Source organism: Corvus hawaiiensis, chromosome 16 (genome assembly GCF_020740725.1).
Source record: "Corvus hawaiiensis isolate bCorHaw1 chromosome 16, bCorHaw1.pri.cur, whole genome shotgun sequence".
Lineage (NCBI taxonomy): Eukaryota > Metazoa > Chordata > Aves > Passeriformes > Corvidae > Corvus > Corvus hawaiiensis.
In genome coordinates this window covers 5893260-5911543 of record NC_063228.1, presented here as the reverse complement: position 1 = coordinate 5911543, position 18284 = coordinate 5893260, and positions in this window count along the sequence as shown.

The window sequence follows — 18284 nt, the reverse complement described above, 5'->3', positions numbered from 1 at the left end:
AGAGGGCTTGGTGTGAGTGGTGTGGAGCATCGTGGTGGAGCATCATTCTCTCCTCCCTGGATGCAGTTGCACACACTGGGCACTCGGCTCTGGGATGTGGTATGGAAACCCATCCCTGGGCATCAGGAGGATGAGATGTGGGTGGAAAGGGAACAACTTGGTTTTTGCGTCCTCTGAGGGGGCTGAACCCCCTCATATGAGGCACGGTGCTGTTTTCATACTGGACCTGTTAAGGTTTCAGCTGCCTACCACCATCATGGGAATTCCCTCTGGGCCTGGGATATTTTGGGGTGCTTTTGGTGTCAGCAGCAGCTGCCAGCTGGGGGTATGAAGCGTCTTGTGCCAGCTGGTGGGTACTAACATGGTTTTGGGGGATGCTTGGATGTAGAGAGCGTCCCATGGATATGTGGAGAAAGGAATCCGGTGTGAGCTCTCCCAGGTGAATGTGTCCTCAAGGCTTCTTTAACAAAACCACAGGCTGTGCCTCCAAAACCCATTAATGAGGAAGGGAAGCAGGAAAGCTTATCTGATCCTCAGTGTGGGAATGGTTGGGGAATTTGGTTGGGGGGCAGATGGAAACTTCCTGCTGCCCTGCATCTTAATACATCCCATTCTGGGAGTAAATCACACCTCTGCCACTCAGGGAAGCTGCTAATTGAATCTGCTCTGGTGGGAGAGGATAAAGCCAAGAGGCATTTACTACCATTATTTTTAATTTACTAAGAAAGAGAGAGGAGAGAGGAAGGAACAAGTTATGCCCCTCTCATGCTGGAGGCCCCGACATTTCTTGGCACAAGGTGCAAAAACCCCCCCGGCTGCTTCTCCATTTAGATTTGTTTGTGGTAAATCTGCCCTTCAGGCTGAAATAACCCTTCTGAGCAGGTCCTGCACTCCCAAGGTGCTGGGAACATTGAGTTTAATGCCATCATAAAACCCTGCTGTGGTTTCCATTCCCTCCAGGGGGGCAGTGACCATGCAGGATGGCCGTGCTCAGCAAAGCCTTGGGGTGCATCAGGTCCTGTCACAGTGTGGATGGAGCTGGGTGGCTTCCTGAAATCTCTCTGGGATTGGAGCTTTCTTCTCAGAAGCCTGTGGCTTGGTGCAGTGAGCCTGGCTGAGCTCCTCAAGCCCTGTTCATGACAGTAGCTGGTATTCCCAAAAGTGATGAGGTATTTTATGTCTCCAGCCTCCTGGCTCCCACATGGTTCACGGGCATTGGATGCAGCGCATCACCGAGCTCGTCTGGGTGGGAACAGAACAGGAGAAAATCTCAGAGGACCAAGAGCAGTGGAGAGGACAGGGCTTTCCCCAGGCCTCCTGCAGGAGCTCTGATGTTTGCACTAGGTTTTATTTTTTTAAAACTCGGGGTAACATTTCTCTGCACCTTGGACCTGCTGTTCAGTGCTACCTTCAAACTCCAAACCTCTCATTACCATTTTTTGCCTTGTTGGCTTTGCCATGGGGAGGGTGACCCACTCCATTGGGATCAGGGGCTATGATTTTGAGGACTGTTCCCATTTCCAGCATAATCCTACCCTTGCCCTACAAGCTGTGTGGGAGCACGGCTCAGCTGGTCAGCAAATGTGTGAGCAGCCCATTGCAATCAGGCTCTGACTTGTGCCCAGTTGTTCCAATCAGGATGTGTCTGTCTTCATTTATAGCAGGGCTCTGGTGTGACTGTCACCTCCTGTGATTGTTGGTGACCATGCCACAGGATCCTGCTCTGGTTTGAGCAGTTGGTGTTTCACACTTGTTTTTCTTATGCAGGGGTGTACCAGCATCTCCTTGCTCTGATGGCTGGGAGCAGACCCTGAATTTCCACCCTCTGTAAGTCAATGTCATAGGTTAGCAAGCATAGTCCCAGAAGGGATGTCCTTGCTAAGGGGTGCTTACAGCTTCCTCTGGGACCTGATAGAACCTATCAGCTGGCCAGCTTGAATATGGACAATTCTTTAAGCCATTTAAAGTTGTGACCACCTCTGTGATCCACATGTAAGCATAGACAAACTCCCCCTCCCTATATTCAAAGGCCATCCTGGAGTCGATGGACCTGTTCCAGCCATGGAACCCCCCCCCCACTGCCTTGCCGTGGGCAGCTGGAGCGGCTCGGCTCTCCCCCCTCTCCACTGCGATAAGAAACATTCAACATTCCAGCTGCAAAGCTGCAAGGCCGAGGTGAGATTAACCCTTTTACTGCTGTGAAGAGCTGAAAACCTGAGGGAAGAGAGAGAGGAGATGCTTAAAGCTGAAATTCTGTTGTGAAGCTATGATATATCAGAGTACCCATTGTAATTTCATGAAGATATGGGGGGTGGAGTGTTCAACTCGTGAGCAAAAGCACCTGCGCTGAGATAGGCAGATGCTGACGCAGCTGTAATTTCATGAGAAGTTTGGACAGGGAGAGATGGACCAGATGAGGACTTTGGCTCCAAATGGGAAAGGAGAAAACCTCAGTCCCTAGAGATGGACCAGATGAGGACTTTGGCTCCAAATGGGAAAGGAGAAACCTCAGTCCCTAGAGATGCTCCCAGAGATAGTCCTAACGATGAAGATGAGGAAGACCCTTTGCTCCCAGGGAAGGAGAAGGGCCTCTGTTTTTTGTTTCTGAATGGCTCAACCTTAAAATTGTACCCCAAAAACTTCAAGAGTGGACCCTTGAAAGCAGTTGCGGGAAAAGCTGCAAGTCGGGGGAAGGGACTCGCATGCGAGCAGAGAGACTCCTCTTCCTAAATGGACTGAACAATATTTGGAAGTGGGCGGCTGTCTCGTTGTGATAATATTTCCATAGCATGAGCAAGAGAGACTCTTCCTTCTAAATGGACTGAACAAGGTTATTATGGAAGTGGTAACAGACTGAACATCTAAAGGGTTGTCTTTTTCCATTGTCAGTGGGAGAAGGGAGGAAGGTGGGGGGAGGAGGAGAGTTCTAAAGGTGTGGTATAATTTTTTTTTTTTTCCTCTTTTAGGTCTGTTAGTAAACTTCTTTATATTCTTTCAAGTTTGGTGCCTGCTTTGCATTTCTCCTAATTCTTATCTCACAGAAGATAAACAGTAATGAGTATTTTGGACCAAACCACTACACTAAATTGGTGTTTCCGCCCGGTTACGAACCGAACCCGCTGCAGTCACTCTGGTCACCCTTTCCCTTGGAGAAGGCCGTAGAGCCCAATGAATTTGCCTTGGTGGAATGGGATGATGGGGCACAGACCTGTGCTTGGTTTTCTTCTCCACTGTTAATTAACATAACGAGGGTGCAGCCTTTCTTGGAGTTGTGTGTGGCAGTGACTTCCAGGCTGCCTGGCGAACCCCTCAGTTTCCAAACATGCCCAAAATGCCCAAGGACCTTCCTTGGTGTGACCTTGGACATGTTCCTCAATAGCCTCCTCTCCCATGTCCAGAGAGGATGGAATCACTGCCTTTGGTTCTGCCCCCTGTATCCCCCAGAGAACAGGATGTTCCCATAGGATCGAGGTGTCCAAGGTTTCTTAAACTCTGGTAACCAAGAGGAAAACATTACAGTTGTCCCACCCTTGTGCTTGCTGGGCTAATGGGAAAGGATGAAGAGGTTTCCTCGAGGCTGGGGGACAGGAACTGGGTCTTGGCCATGGAGGTGATGATCCCCCTGAGTGTGGGAGCGAGAGCCGGGGCTGCAGAGCTCGGGAGGGAAGGTGGTGCCTGATAAGGCTGCGGGCACTGCCGGCAGTTCAGGGTAACCCAGCATCCTCTTCCTCTCCCCAGGAATCCCACGTGGGCAGCACGAGGGCTGAACGGGGCTGGGGAAGGAGAGGGATGTGGCCTCTCCTGATAAGAGGATCTGGTTCCTGCTCCTGCAGATTTACAGCCCGGGAGCAGGCGGTGGGTGCTGTGCTTTCGCTGGGGTGATTTATCGCGGCCCAGGCGGCAGCTGCTTCCCTCTCCAGCCAGGTCCCGGTGCCTGCACAGAGAGTTACGGCTGCGTGACTCAGCCAGGGTGAGGTAAAGGCTCAGCCGAGGTCACCACACGGTGGGACACAGGTGGGAGCACGTCTCTTTCATCTGTGGCGTGGAGAATGTCCCCATCCCAGCACGGGGAGGGCTGGGACCATCAGGCTCCCCGGGGAGGGGCTGTCTCATGGCAGCAGGGATGCTTCCAGCCCTCCAATCCCACATGCTGGAGCCCACCCAGCTCACAAGTGACCCACGTGGGAGACCCAGGATCATCACCAGCCCCACCAAGCAATGCCTGCACTGCCCAGTTGTTTTCCACGCGTCCTTTTGATACAGACAATGCCAGGAGGGATGAGCTGCAGTGGGCAAGCAGGGGGAGAATGATGAGGAAGGAAAGGTCAGATGCCATCACTTCGCTCCCTTCCACATCCCAGCTCCTGCCTGGGTGAGCTTCCCAGCTCCTCTGGTTTGTTTTAGAGGCAGCATGGGGGCCCCAGAGCCCTGCAAACCCTCCACACTCGGGGTTTTATTGGCATGTGGAAGTAGTTTTGTCTGGTTTCAGATCTGGCTGATCACTGACTTTCCCGCTGCCCTCCCCCTGAAAAGGGCTGACAACTACAGGCGACCCAACCGCACTCATCTTCCTCCCTCTTTCTTCTTTCTCCTCACATTGTTCTGCAAAATCCCAGCTGCTGCTTTTCCCTCCTCCCTCTCCTATCCTCTCAGATCAGCTGGGATGGATCTGTGTTTTGTATAAAAGCTCTTTTTTGTTGTCTGTACTTCTCCCTCCATCCTGGGGGTGTTGAGGTGCCTCGCTGTGCCCCATCCTCTCCTTGGGGCCATCCAGGGAGAGGAGCTCTGGGCACCCTCGTTGTCACCCCTGGGCTGGCAGTGGCACAGGGGGAAGCCTTGGCGGGGGTGAGGGCACCCAAACCTCCAGAGTTCTCGTTTTACTTCTCTGATGGAAAAACCTGGTAGATCCTGGAGCCAGAGCCACCACATTCCTCCCTTATTTATCACTGGTGAAGCACTGATGTGGGGGATTCCTGGTGAGCCAGCTCCTGTAGGGTGGGACAGGATGGGATGGAGCAGGGCAGGTTTTGTCATGTCCATGGGCTGCTCCCTGATCCACCACAGGCTTGGGATGGTGCATTTATGTGCCAGTGCCTGGCTGCAGCACCCATCAGCCCAGCCCAGCTGCATTCAGGCAGCCAAGCAGATCCCAGGGGACCCTCTGGCATCAGCAGGACTCTCCACCCCAGAGAGGTCTTCATGGGGACCCCAGCCCCGGCAAGGGGCTGAGCTGGGCCGCCCCTGGCTCAGCAGTGGGGTGGATACTGAGGTTCCTTCTGTGGTTCCTTTGGGTCTTGTCCCCCAGCCCTGGGAAAGGGGATACAGCCAAGGCAGTGGACAGAGACCAAGCAAGGACTGGAGAGCCATTGGTACCTGAAGAGAGGCTTGGTGTGAGCTGGTCAGGGAGTCCCCAGTGTCCCCATCACCATTCCTGGCCACTGGCTCTCCTTCCCAGTGCTCAATGGCTTTTTCCACCTCCAGTCTTCCTACCCAGCATGATGAAGGCACCTGGGCAGCCTTAGAAGGGAGCAGGAAACTCTCCTGGACCTCTGAGCCCTGGGGTTTTTCTCTGTTCCCAAACCTCTGCCATGTCGTCGCTCCTGCCGGGCTTTTCCCCCTGCCAGTCTGCAGCATGTAATAAATCACTCCCTTGTCAAATCTGGGTGAAATATCATGGATTAACTCACCAAGACTGTCCATGCTGTCCCAGCTGAGATGGAAATGGCTGCATGCTGAGGATCATTTGAACATTCTGGGAGCTGGCAGGGAGCAGGTGAGGGTGAGGAGCATCTAGAGGAAGGCAGTGGGCGACATCCACAAGCGAGTCCCTTCCAGTCAGTGGGAAAAATCTATGGGCTTCATCCTCCTTTGGGTGGGCTCTGGCAGCCTGGAAATCAGCGGGTGTGGGTCTGGAACCTCCTTCTTCCCCATGGGACTGTGCCTCCGAGTGAGCATCTCCCGAGGTGATCACTTTTCTCCTTTCTCTTTTTAAAAATAATTTTAAATGCGTGACTGGCAATTCAAGAGAAAACACAAGAACAGCTGTTATTGCTGAGGATCTCAGCCCAGCCAGAGGAGACGTGTTCCTTTTGTGGAATCAAACATCCGTCAGGGAACAGTCATGCAAATTTATTTCGGTTTTCTTCCTTTTTACCTGTTCCATTGATCTGGAGCCTGTAGCAGTTGGCTCATGGAGAGACAGGTTTGTTAATTCAGGAGCCTTGCAAAGCCTCAGTCGGTGAGGAGGGGAGTTTGCCAAAGCTCCTGGCTCGGGGGGACGCTTTGTGCCGTGTGTGGGGACCATGGCACCGGATCACATCCCTCCAAAGGAGAGGGGAGAGGGGTTTGCTGTGTCCCTGGGCACTGTGCAGACCTGGAGTGGCCCTGGGAAGGCAGGAGAGTGGCTGCCAGCTCTGCCAAAGCTGCTTCCCACCGTGGGAAGGGACAAGGACACTTGGTCATGCTTCTGGGACACCAGCCCTGAGGAGTAAATGTGAGTTAAACCCTCAAAATCGCATGATGGGCTTAAAAATATCCAACTGTGCAATTGTATTTGATTTTATCACTATTATTAGACTCTTCAGTCCATCTGGATGTTTTAGGGAATCACCTGCCAAGCTTCTCTTGGCAGGTGGGAAGTTTAGGGTCCTTTTACTTCCAGTGGTGACTTCATGTTGAAGAGAGGTGACTCCAGCCTGACTGCTGGAATCCATGGCTGTGCCTTTGGGAAGGTGTCAGGGTGCCCTGTGTGGTCTGAGTCTTCAGAGGATCCCAGATGGTTTGGGATGGAAGGGACCTTAAAGATCATCTCTTTCAAACTCCCAGGTTGCTCCAAGCTCTGTCCAACCTGGCCTTGAGTCTTCTCCTTCAGCAGTCTCATCTCCTGGGAATGAAGAGCAGATGGAGCTGCCTGGTGTCCTCCTCACTGCTGTAAAGGATCTTCTGCTCCAGGCAAGGGAAGAGCCAAACCTCCCTCGGAGCAGGTCCAGTGTCTGGAGCCTGAGAAGCCTCTCTGTGATATTCCCCATGTCCCTGCATCGCTGCTCCTCTTATTTCCTGCTGGAAGCATTGCTTTGTCCTTCAAGAAAATGCCTTTTTTTTGCTTGAATTGAGTTTTTTGGTATTTTTTTTCCCCCCAAAGCCCATCTCTGTGTGTCTTCACTGCAGGTAGTGGGGACCAAGCCCTTGGCTAATGACTCCAGGTGAGTTAAGACACATGTGGGTGTCCCCACCACTGTCCCCACCACATGGGCTTGCGTGGCTGTGGAAGAGCCGCCGAGCATCCCTGCAGCTGGGAGAACCAGGGAGACGCCTCATTAAAACAATTTGGGAGATGCTCATCCGCACAGAAATCTGAATTTATTCTGCTGGCACTCTCTCCTTCGTCTCCTCTTCCTTGAGCAGAGGAATTCGCTGGTAGGGAACAGAAAACACAGGGATGTCCAGGGGCTCTTGGCTGGGAATGGAGCAGGTGGAAACCCAACGATCCGGTGCCTCCTCCGCATCCATCCGCCCGCTCCTGCGTCGCCTCCGGCCGCGGGGCCGCGGCGCTGGGTGTTCCCGGCACCACAGATGCTAAATAATCACAACTCCGCGCCTTCCGCGGCCACCAACTCCTCCTGACGATGATTTTTCCTGTCGTTTCAGGTATCACCTCCTTTCCCCGGGCTCTTCCTCAGCCCAGCAACGGCTTGTCTGAATAATTCACCTAAAAATTCTGGACCGCAAATAAACACAGGATAATTGCTAACAGCTCGCAGGCAATCCTCTGCCAGAGCACAGCTAAACTCCCGGTGAATTATTTATCCACTATGAATTATTTGCCCGGCCCTGCTACGGAAGAAAAGCTCCTTCCCAACCTTTGCCTGATGAATGGCCTGGCTGGGGGCGACTCTCCGGGTGCTGACTCAGCCCTTTCCCAGCTCCCTGCCTGCTCCTGCTGCCTGAGGCTCCTGCTGGATGCCTGGGTAATTCCTAAAGCTTTGGGTGTCCTTCAGGGTGGGTGTGAGGGTCTTACTCCCAAACCATCCGGTGGCTGCAGAATTCCAAGACTGCCTCCCTCTATGAGATGAAGTATCTTTGGTTTGGGGAGATGGAAAGGGCTCCCTGCTCTTCTTCCAACCTAGGAGTCCTGGAAAGAGCTGCTGATGCAGGGATGGAGTCACGGATGGAGGCAGAGCAGAGATGCAAGCTGGAGACTTCCTGAGGGATTCTTGCTGGGTTTAATGTCGTATCACTGTGAAATGATCCATGGTGATGTCCCTCATCTGGCTCCATCCATGAAGATGTTCCTCATCGCACATTGCAGCAAGTGTCTCTGGGCTGACCCAGGTGCTGGGAGCTCTCTCCTGCCCATGGATGAGGGGGTGATGGCCTCTGTGGGCTTGTGGGATCCTACTACCCACTCCTCCCCCGGGAGCACAGAGAAATGACCCTCAGAGGTGAGGAGCTGCTGGCCTGGCCTCATCAATCTCCATTTGCATCCAAAGAAGAAGGAAAAAAAAGAGAGATTTAGGAGTGAGATCAATATTGAAAGAGCCTGTCTTTTTTCCTTTCCCCCGTGCTCCTCTGGGGGTGGGAAACTCAAGGCAGGTACTGGGAATAAATCCTCCTGGCTACCTGGATGTAAATCAGGAGGGAGATGATGGATTTATGGGAGCCTGATTTACACTCCCGTGTCTGGTCCCTGCAGGTCGGTGCATGGCCCTGGGGAGGTGAAGTGCTGGAAGGGGATGGAGCCACCACCACCCCCTGCTGCAGCCGAGGTGGGACTGGGGCTGGTGTGGGGGTGACTTTTCTGTGCTTTTTAAACCCAGTGCAGGGAATTTAGGATGTTTGGCTTTGCCTCTTTCTTTGGAGTTCAGCAAAGAGCATCCGCTCGGACCCAAGTGCCAAAGCGAAGCGATGCCCTGCTGGGGGCTGACTTTGTGGCTTGGTGGGGAAAAGGCTTTGGAGCTGCTCCCAGTGATGCCTTCCTCCTCCATTCCTCCTCCTCTCACATCCCAAGAGCCAGTGAGCCTTGCTGGTGGCAGGGTTGGTGTATCCCTGGAAGAGAAGGAGACCCTTCCTTTGGAAAATCCTCCTCTGAGAACTTTGGGAGACCTGGGGGTGGTGATGGGGGAATTGTCCCAGCTCTGGGGCTCCTGTCCCCAGCCCTCCCGTGTCCCTGCCCATGGCAGGCCTGGAGCAGGCACGGGGAGCTGTTGTTATTCCTCTCATGCAGCAGGAAGGATTTCTGCGAGTGCCATAAACCATCACGTGGGCAGAGCCTGGGTGAGCTCTAATTGCTTCTATTTGCATAACGAGGCGAGGCTCAGCATCCTGCTGATATTTGAAAGAGGAAAATCAAAATCAGCTCTAGATAAACAACTCCCCCCCTCCCTCCCCAGTCCCTGCTCCCCACTCCTAATTTGTGCATTTTCTCCCTTAATGCAGGTTTTTCAGGTCTTTGGTCTCCTCAGGAGCAGCGAGACCACCCCCCGGGACCCCTCCCACTGGTGCTGGGTACTGGGGGTGCTGCCCCTCTCCTCGGGCCGAGGCAAAGGAGGCTTTCCCTGGAGCTGGCGGTGAGGGATGTGGTGTGGAGGTGTCTGAGTGGGACCCGGAGAGAGGATCAGGGTGGGATTGGGGCTGGAAAAGCGGAGCCCCGGCTGGAGACTCCGGGCTCAGCGCGGGAGCGGGTCCTGCTCGGGACCGGAGGGGCTGGGGGGGAGGGACCCGAGTGGGAGCCCAGCAGATGTCACTGCAGCCCAGTGTCACCGCAGCCCGGCCCTGCCGGCTCCCGGGGACCTGCCCGGGCCGGGATGGGACGGGACAGCACCTTTCCTCACCTGTGATGCCTCAGGTGGCAGGAAGGGCTTTGTTTGCACCTCCACGTGGCTGGGGGATGCTCCTGCTCTGGGGCCAAGGACAGCCGGGGAAAAGGCCCAGAAGGACCTGGAAAAAGGAGTGACGTCCCCTGGCTGTGCTGTGACAGCAGCCGTGTCCCCGGTGTGCTGCCCCTCTGTAAACCATTTCCCCTACTCACCCACAGCCCAGGGGACCAGAAGCATCCCTGCTCCTCGGGTCCCCAGGGTCCTTCAGCCAAACCTGGGTGTCTCCTTGGCCCTGGGAGGACCTTGGGCATTGCCAACACTTGCTTGGCACCCACGGCTTTGGGACCTGGAGGGGCTGTTCTCCTGGTTGGGGTTCCAAGGGGTTTTCATGCTTCTCCCTGGCAGGGGGATGGTGCCTTTCTCACTCAAGGCCAGGTGACAGACGCCAAACACAAATATGTCGTGTCCCTTCCTTGGGGGACAAGGAAAATGGGCTTCTTCCTCCTCCTCTTCCTCCCCAGCATGAGGGCTGGTGTCCTCTGAACCCTTCGCTGCCCTTTGGGGGAGAAATGCTGACTCCAGATGTTTCCCTAAATGAGAACCTTCTGCAAACAGCGCCGGTTTAGATTAGATTTTAGGAAGAAATTCTTCCCTGTCAGGGTGGTGAGGCCGTGGTACAGGTTGCCCAGAGAAGCTGTGGCTGCCCCATCCCTGGAAGTGTCCAAGGCCAGATTGGACAGGGCTTGGAGGAACCTGGGATAATGGACGGTGTCCCTGCCCATGGCAGGGGGTGGAATGGGATGGTCTTTGGGGTCCCTTCCTTCTGGGATCCTATGATTTTTGCTTTTTTGGCCAATCCACATTCAGGGACCTTCAGCCTGCAGTGGGGCTGGAAGGATGGGGTAGACCTGGCTGCCAGCACTCGCTGCTCCCTCTGCTCTCCTGCCTGTACCAAACGTGTGGCTGGGGCTGCTGCCTGCATCCCTGTCCTGGACCATGAAAATTCCCCCTTTCCTTGGCCCTCGTGCTGTGTGAAAACCCTTGGTCATGCCAGTGTCCCAAACAGGAGAGAGGCAGCAGTGTTTCCCCCAGCCCCTCCTCATCCTCCAGATCCCACAGAAGCTGCCTGGGGCAGGATGGAGAAAAGGAGAAGGACCCTCAAAGGTGGAAAGAAATCTCTGCTGCAGCTCTTAAAGGTGGGGGCAGAGGAGGAACCAGATGAGCAGGAGGTATCTGGTGCTTGCAGCACACGGGGGCTGTGTGCACACAGATTTTCCATCAAGCGGAGGAAAGGACCAGGAGCTCTTGAAGCTGAAGCCAAGGTGAGTAACCTGTGGCTGTCCCAGGGGTGCTGGGGGGAAGAGCTGTTTACTCAGGAGCAGCAGGGATGCTCTGCCAGGAGCTGGGACGTTCAGCTCTGCGGTCACAGCTTGCCAGGAGGGGTTGGGTTTCAGCAGGCCAGTCCGTGCTGCGAGGAGGGATGCTGGCCAGGCACCTCCACCCTCATCCCCACATTGGTGGTCCAGGGGGATGCAGGACGGAGGGGGTTCCCCTCCTGGCTGGGTCCCTGTGGCTGAGCTGGGGTTGCTGGGGCTGGTCCTGGCCGTGGTGGGGCTCCCCAGGGCTTCAGCAGAGCAAACACAGCCCAGACTCCAGCTGGGAAACAGTGGCTTTGTGCTGGCCTGGGCAAGGGTTCCCTATCCCAGCCAAAGGTTCTCTGGTGCCTCCTGCCCCAGCAGTGAGAGGATTTTTCCTCCTCCCATGTGGAAAAGCATCTCCCACTGCCATCACACAGCTCCTTCTGCCCTGCCTGGGCTCTCGCTTGCACCTCCAAATTCCCAAGGGCTTCCTGGGCTCTCTTTTCCCCCCCTCCATGTTGCATTTGGGATTTGTATTTCATTCTTATTTATCTCTCTGTAGGTTTGTCCCCGTCATTGCTGCTGTTCCCGGCTTTCCAGCAGGTTTGCTCTGCAGAGAGCTGCAGGTTGGCTATGAAATATGACAAAGCGTTCATTTAAATGCACACCATGATGTCAGCGAGTCCATTAGGGGAATTAATTTGAATGGTTGGCGTTTAATAAACAGCCTCGTCCCTCCTCTCCACACACAACCCACCCTCCCCACCACCACTGCTGCTGGCAGCTTGGAAGGGTTAAAAAACCCCTACATGTGGATATTGGAGGGAGAGGGGAGCAGGTATCAGGGTCTGGAGTGGGGGGGGGGGGGAATAATAAAAGAGATCTGGTGTTATAAGAGGAATTGCAGTTTGTTTTGTTCATGGTAAAAAAAAGCACATGTGGAAGGGGTTTGGGCTCAGAGGGTGTTTGGTGTGTGGAGAAAAGGGGGGGAAGAGGGAGGACACGCTCCGGCCGCAGGGTCCCAGCCTGGCTCCGAGCACGCGGGGCTGGGGGGAGGAGAGGGGGCTCGGAGGACGTTGCTCCCCATATGGTGTGTATTACAAGCTCCTTTCTAGTTGTAAAGATTAATTTAAAGCCTTTCTCACCTCCCCCCCATCCCTCTTCCATTGACAAATGAACATCTGGGCTGAATGCTGCCCAGATCCTAATCAAAGCATTTTTCCAGGGCCGTTGTCTGCCTTTATGGCTATCTGCTCTTCGGATGCTCTGCAGTTCCAATGCACTTGGCAATTCAGCCTGTAAATACCCCTCTCCAGGATTTATGATTCGGGATAATGTGATTTTTCTCTTTGCCTCTGGATTCGTTTGTTTGGTTTAGTTTAACGACATTTCCTTGTCTCTGCATAAGTGAGGGCACGAATTTTCTTCCCTCCCCTCTTTGCAGGGAGTTATTAGCAATGAGGAAAAAAAATGGCTTTTTGGGGGGGCTCATGGGCACACTGGGGGGTGGGGGGGGCAAATCCAGCCCTGAATTCCTGAGGAGTATCCCTGGTCATCCCAAACCATCTATTTTTCCCATAGAAAGCTTGTTTTTGAGAAAGCAGCTTTTCACCAAAGCAAAGCCAAGCCCTTTCCATGACATTCAAGGGCTTCTTCATCAGGGAGAGGCAGCACAAGACACAGCCCAGTATGGAAAAGCTGTTTGCTCCCCAAAATGAGGCTCAAGAAGCCAAATGAGATGCTTGAAAACCTGGGAGTGCTGTGGCTGGGATCCCATTCCCACCAGGCTTGATTTTTCCCCTGCAAGCTCCAGTTTGGGAGTTAAAGGATAAATATATAAAACCTGGCTGGGATGTTGAATAATGTTTGTCGTGTCTCAGGTGCTGTCGGAAAGGATGGTGTTTGAGCCAGGGAAAAAAGGCAGGAAAATCCCTTTAGGGCAAATATAGGGACTTGCAGGGGATGTGGCATGGGATCCCTGTCCCTGAATGAGGAGAGAGCTGGGAAACACAGAGCTGATGGGTCTGAGGTATTTATTCCTGCAGAAGTCCTGCCTCCCAGACCTGGGCTTCCCCTTCCCTCTGACTGGGCATCGAAGCTGGCTGCTTTTCCCAGTGGATGCTTTGAGGAAGGTGTGTGAGTTCAGTCCGTTTAAACCACCATGGAGAGGCTGTGTTTACACAGAAAGTGCACGGGGTAACGGCACCAGTAATTAAAAACATTCTCCTAAATGAGATAGAAAATCCCTGGGGTGGAAAGCGCTCCTCCTTGGGTCTCCAAGACAAGGTGCAGCCTGGATTTCAGTGGTGCAGGGTTGGGTACCGTCCATCACCAGGACCCTCCCCACCCCAGGGTGTCACTGGGATACAAGTAATCCTCCACCACAGGCACTGGGCTTGTTTTTCCAAAGAAACTCTGAATTTCCCACAAATGCAATGAGCCAGGATGCTGCGGGCAAATCCCTGAAAATGGGTCTGGGAATGTGAAGAGCCAGAGCTGGACTCCTGATGGATGTGGGGCTGAAGTGACCCCAGCACCAACCCTGGATGAGGACAGCCACCCATGGAGAGCTCCAGAGGTAGGGAAGCACCTTCCTGAGCATCCAGAGGAGCCTCTGGGGTGAATTTTAATTTCTCTGCATTTTTGCTGTCGATTTTTAGAGCACTCAGCACCTCCTGCCTCGTTTTCATCCCTTTCCTCCTTGATTCCCCCCAAATGAGGAGTAAGAGGGTGAAGCCTGGTGTCAGTCCGTGGCTGAGCCAGTTCATTCATGGGGAGAGAGCAGCCCCTGGCAGCTCCGGGGCCAAGGCGATGGGGATTTATGGAGTTTCCTAGCGGCACAAGCCATCTCTGAGATCACCTCTGCGGGGTGAGGTGGGATGGAGGGTTGGGTGCTGAGGGGCATTGTGGCCAAGGATGCTTTCTGGGAAGGGGGAGGAGGAGCTGACGGTATCGGGGGTGTACGGAAGCCTTCCTCGATGTCCCCACGGAGGAGGAGGCGATCCCCGGCATGTCTCCGACCTCGCCCCCGGTGCCGCGCGTCGGGAGAGGGCGGCCGCGGGATTTGCGGCTGAACTCTGCTCAGAAAGTCGCTCCCAGCCTTTTCTCATTTCTTTCTGGATTTAAGGCAGCTTCCAAATTCCTGCGCAGCCAAATCCTGCCTGGGACTGCCAGGAAACCCGGCCAGCAACAAGTACGTGCCGTTTCTGTACCCACAACACAGCCAGGGCTGCTGTTATCCTGCGGGTGGTGATGACGGGACGGAGCTCCAGCCCTCCCGAGGATGTGACCCCGTCCCTTCCCGGGCTGCCGCCGGCACCCTGCCCTGGGTGCTGCCCCGGACGTCACCTCCCCTTCATCGCCGTCTTTTTATACACCAAAACACCCCACCCCAGATTCCCTAGACTTTATCAGCCGCCCTCCCCGTCCCCTCCCACCCAGGGCATGGAAACACTCTGGCTTCAAGCACTCCCAACGGGATTTACGATCCCAGGGACTTCCTGCGCTGCCTGTCATCGCTCTCGCCCCTTCCCGCCACCGACAAAACAAACCCGTTTGTTTCGGGGCGCTCCTTCCACATTTCTTTATTTATTTTTATGTCTGCCGCTGCCTGCCTCAGTCCCGGAGAGTTTTAGGGGACAACGGAGGTGCAGGGGACAGCGGCAGAGCAATGAAGCGGCCCCGAGGCCGCGGGGAAGGGCACACGTTTGGTCTCCATGGGGAATGTCAGTGGCTGGGGAAAGGGGGGTCGGGAAAATCCTGCACCGTGGTGCAAACGTCTAAACACCGCGGGATGCATCTCCGCATCCCGAGGCCCTCGGCGCTTGGGGATTCCATGGAATCCACCCCAGCGTGACCCCAAAGCCGCCTGGGAAAGCTGAGAGCAGGGCAGCGAAAGGGCTGCACTCGCAGCATCCTCCCGGCCGTGGCGGGGATGTGGAGCCGGCTCCGGCCAAGCCCACCCGTGGGACGCCTGATCTGCTCTTTCCACTGGTGACTCATGGAAAAAAGACTTGTTTTGCAGCGGCGCTCGGCACGTCGGGTGATCCTGCCTCCGTGCCTCGCTCGCCTGTCTTTTTTTAAAGGATCATTGGTATGAAAACATCTGGGACCCCGACCTTCCTGCAGAGCTCGCTCACCTGAAGGTATTTTCCCCCCTGGATGTGTGCAGGGCTGGCTGTGCAAGCCACGCTCTGTCGGCTGCCTGGGAGGCAGCCTGGTCACGCTCCCAGGGTTGAATTTTTTGGGGATTAGTATTTTTGAGCGGCTCTTATACAACGGCGTTGGAAGCTTGGAGGGTTTCCACCAGCTCCTTGCGTGTTGGTTTCCGCACTCCTGCCAGCGCCGCCGGCTGCACGGGGCCCCCACAAGTCTGTCCCCAAGGTTTGTGGCACAGCCTGGGGTGATGGGGCTGGGGACTCATCCAGACTTGTCCTGAGTGTCCCCACTGTCCCCAAGACCAGGCAGGACATGGAGAAGTGGGATCTCACTGTGTGGCTTGGCTTCCTGATGCCTTGTAGGGAGCAAGCAGGATCCATTGGTAGATTTGGGTTAAAACACTCAGAACAGGAATGACGCTGATTCCCATTGAGTTCCCAGCCCCACACTGCATCCCAAATACTCACCTTTCACTGCTTTTTCTCCAAGTTCTTCAGAGGGCAGAGATGGAGCACGGCCCTTTCCCAGTGGGACCGGCCCATCCCAGACCCGGCTGCAGCAGGAGTTTGGGCCAGCTCTGTCTTTAACTGAATTGGCTCTTTTAAAAAGTTTTTTTCTTAGAAATGGGCATTGAGAGGGATGTTCTGTGGTGCTTAGTGCTGTGTATCACACCTTCACCCTTTCCTTGCAGGCCACTGGCCGTGCCACTGCTCTCTGGAAAGCACATTAGCAATGTTTTTTGGCGGGGGGGGGGGGGGAGCAGGGTGATGGTTTAGTTTGGAATCTGGCATGGAAAATAATTTCCAACCCCCAAATTAGAAACAGAATAATAATACAGGGTCTTGTTTTGGAGGAGGTAGTGTGTGTCATCCCGCAGCGATGAGAAACTTGTGCTGGAGAGGAGTAAAGAGCTGTGATTTATTTTTTTAACACTCCCCAAAGGACCGACGTGGCTCTGGGATGCTGCTCCCACTCCCTTGTACCCATGCACGGGGATGGGAGAGTTGCTGTGGATGTGGGCAGTGGGGTGTCCTTACATCATGTGGGGACTGTATCACCCAATTTCGTTGTTCTTACACTTGGTTTTGTGGAGAAAAGGGGATTGTGCCGTGTGGTTTTCTGCCTTGCCCTTCCCTAAGGAGTTGGGATGGAGAGCTGATGCTCAGGGGTGGGACAGGAGCCAGTATTTTGCCATGCTGGGCTGGAGGGAGGCATGAGCAGGCAATGCTTTCTCCTTGGGATTTTCTATTTTGAATGCCATGGATTAGAGAGAATTCACTGTGAGTTGCTCTCTCTATGGTATCTCTCCCCCAGAAAACATCAGGTCCGATGAAAACTGAGTTGGACTCCTAGAGAAGAGAAGTCATGCTGAGGTAGTAGCTAGTCCTGCCTCAGATGGGCTCACTGGCCACCACAGCATTGCCAGAAAACCCTTAAAAATAACGTATTTTTAAAAACTGTGAGGGGTTTTCCCATGTGTGGGAGTGGTGTCTGCTCAGGCAATTTAAAGGCTGAATTCCTGTGCAGAGGAGCCTTCACCCCACTCTATTTCTCTCCCTGTTGGTTATGACACACTCTACACCCAAAATCTGTGCCCAAGCCGGGGTGCCCCATCTGCCTTTGGGATGTCCTCAGGACAGGACCTGGGGGGAGATGTCTGCATGGAGTCAGTCCCTGGGATTTAATAAGACACTTATTGTATGTTAAATATCAAAGGCTGATAGGAAACATGTGTCCCGAGGATTAACAGCCGTGTAAAAGATAAAGCCGTGAGTTAAACCTCCAAACAGCGTGTTTCAAGTTACCCTTCATGGCTGCAATCTGCACTGTTGGGGTAACCAGGAGTGGGATGGGGAAGGTAAAATGTGTATTGCAGCTCATGGTGCTCCAAAATCCTTGGGATGGGCTTGGGACTGGGCTTTCTCCCAGCAAGGTGATGCCCAGGGATGCCGGATAACACAGGGGTGACGTCAGCTCCTTCTTCCCCCATTTCTTGCTCCCTTTCCACCTCTCCCCCTTCTAATGTTTTTTTTTTCTTTTTTTTTTCCCAGGCCCCAATTTCTCCCCTGTCGAGGCAAACGCTTTGGCTAATTAGCAAAACGTGTCAAAGAAAATGATTAATGTCCCGGGAGGAGGCTGCGCTGCCTTTGTGCCAGCATTGCCTGACTTCTGCTCTTAAAGGTTTTATTAAAAGATAAGGGAGCTCGTGACGGGTGAGCAAAGCATGTGCTTCCCTGGGTGTTAAAGGGTCAGAGAAGGGGGAGACGTGGGGCAGATCGGGGTCACCCTCGGAGGGAGAGGCGAGGGCTCGTGTTTCCCTGCCTCTGTGCGGCACCGTCACCGTGGTGTCTGGTCTTGGCACAGAAAAAGACTTTAAAAAAATGGCTGAATGCCTCCTTTATTCTTCCAGGGGCAGGTAACTCAATCTCCTTAGCTGGGCTATGAATGTTGCTGTGTTATGGGGCTCTGCCTGGCTGTGAGCTCCAGGAGCGATGTTTTAGGGGGTCTCGGGGAGGGGACGCTCAGGATGGGCATTCCAAGGTGCGGCTGGGGTGCTGGGGATTTGGCACAGCCAGGCTCCTGCCCAGGACAGCGGTGGCAGCAGGGACAGAGGTGCTTGGGCATGGGTTTGAGAGACCCTGTGGCCAGAGAGGTGCCCATGGTCAGGCTCAAGCCCAGTGGGACATCCCTGACAGTGTCTGCTGTGGGCTGAAACCCCCATCCCAGCTCCCTCCTGGTGGTCCCATGGCCAGGTGGGCAGCAGAGGCACAGGAGGGAATCTGAGGCACGGTCCCACTGGGCTCCTGCCAGGACCACGTTATACAGCATCCAGCTGTCCTCATCTCTTATGGCTTTGGACATGTTTCCAGCAATCTCCAAAATACACTCTTTGCAACCCAAACCCCTGCAACCCTCCGAAAACCAGCAGCCCTTGCAGGGGGGTCCTGCAAAA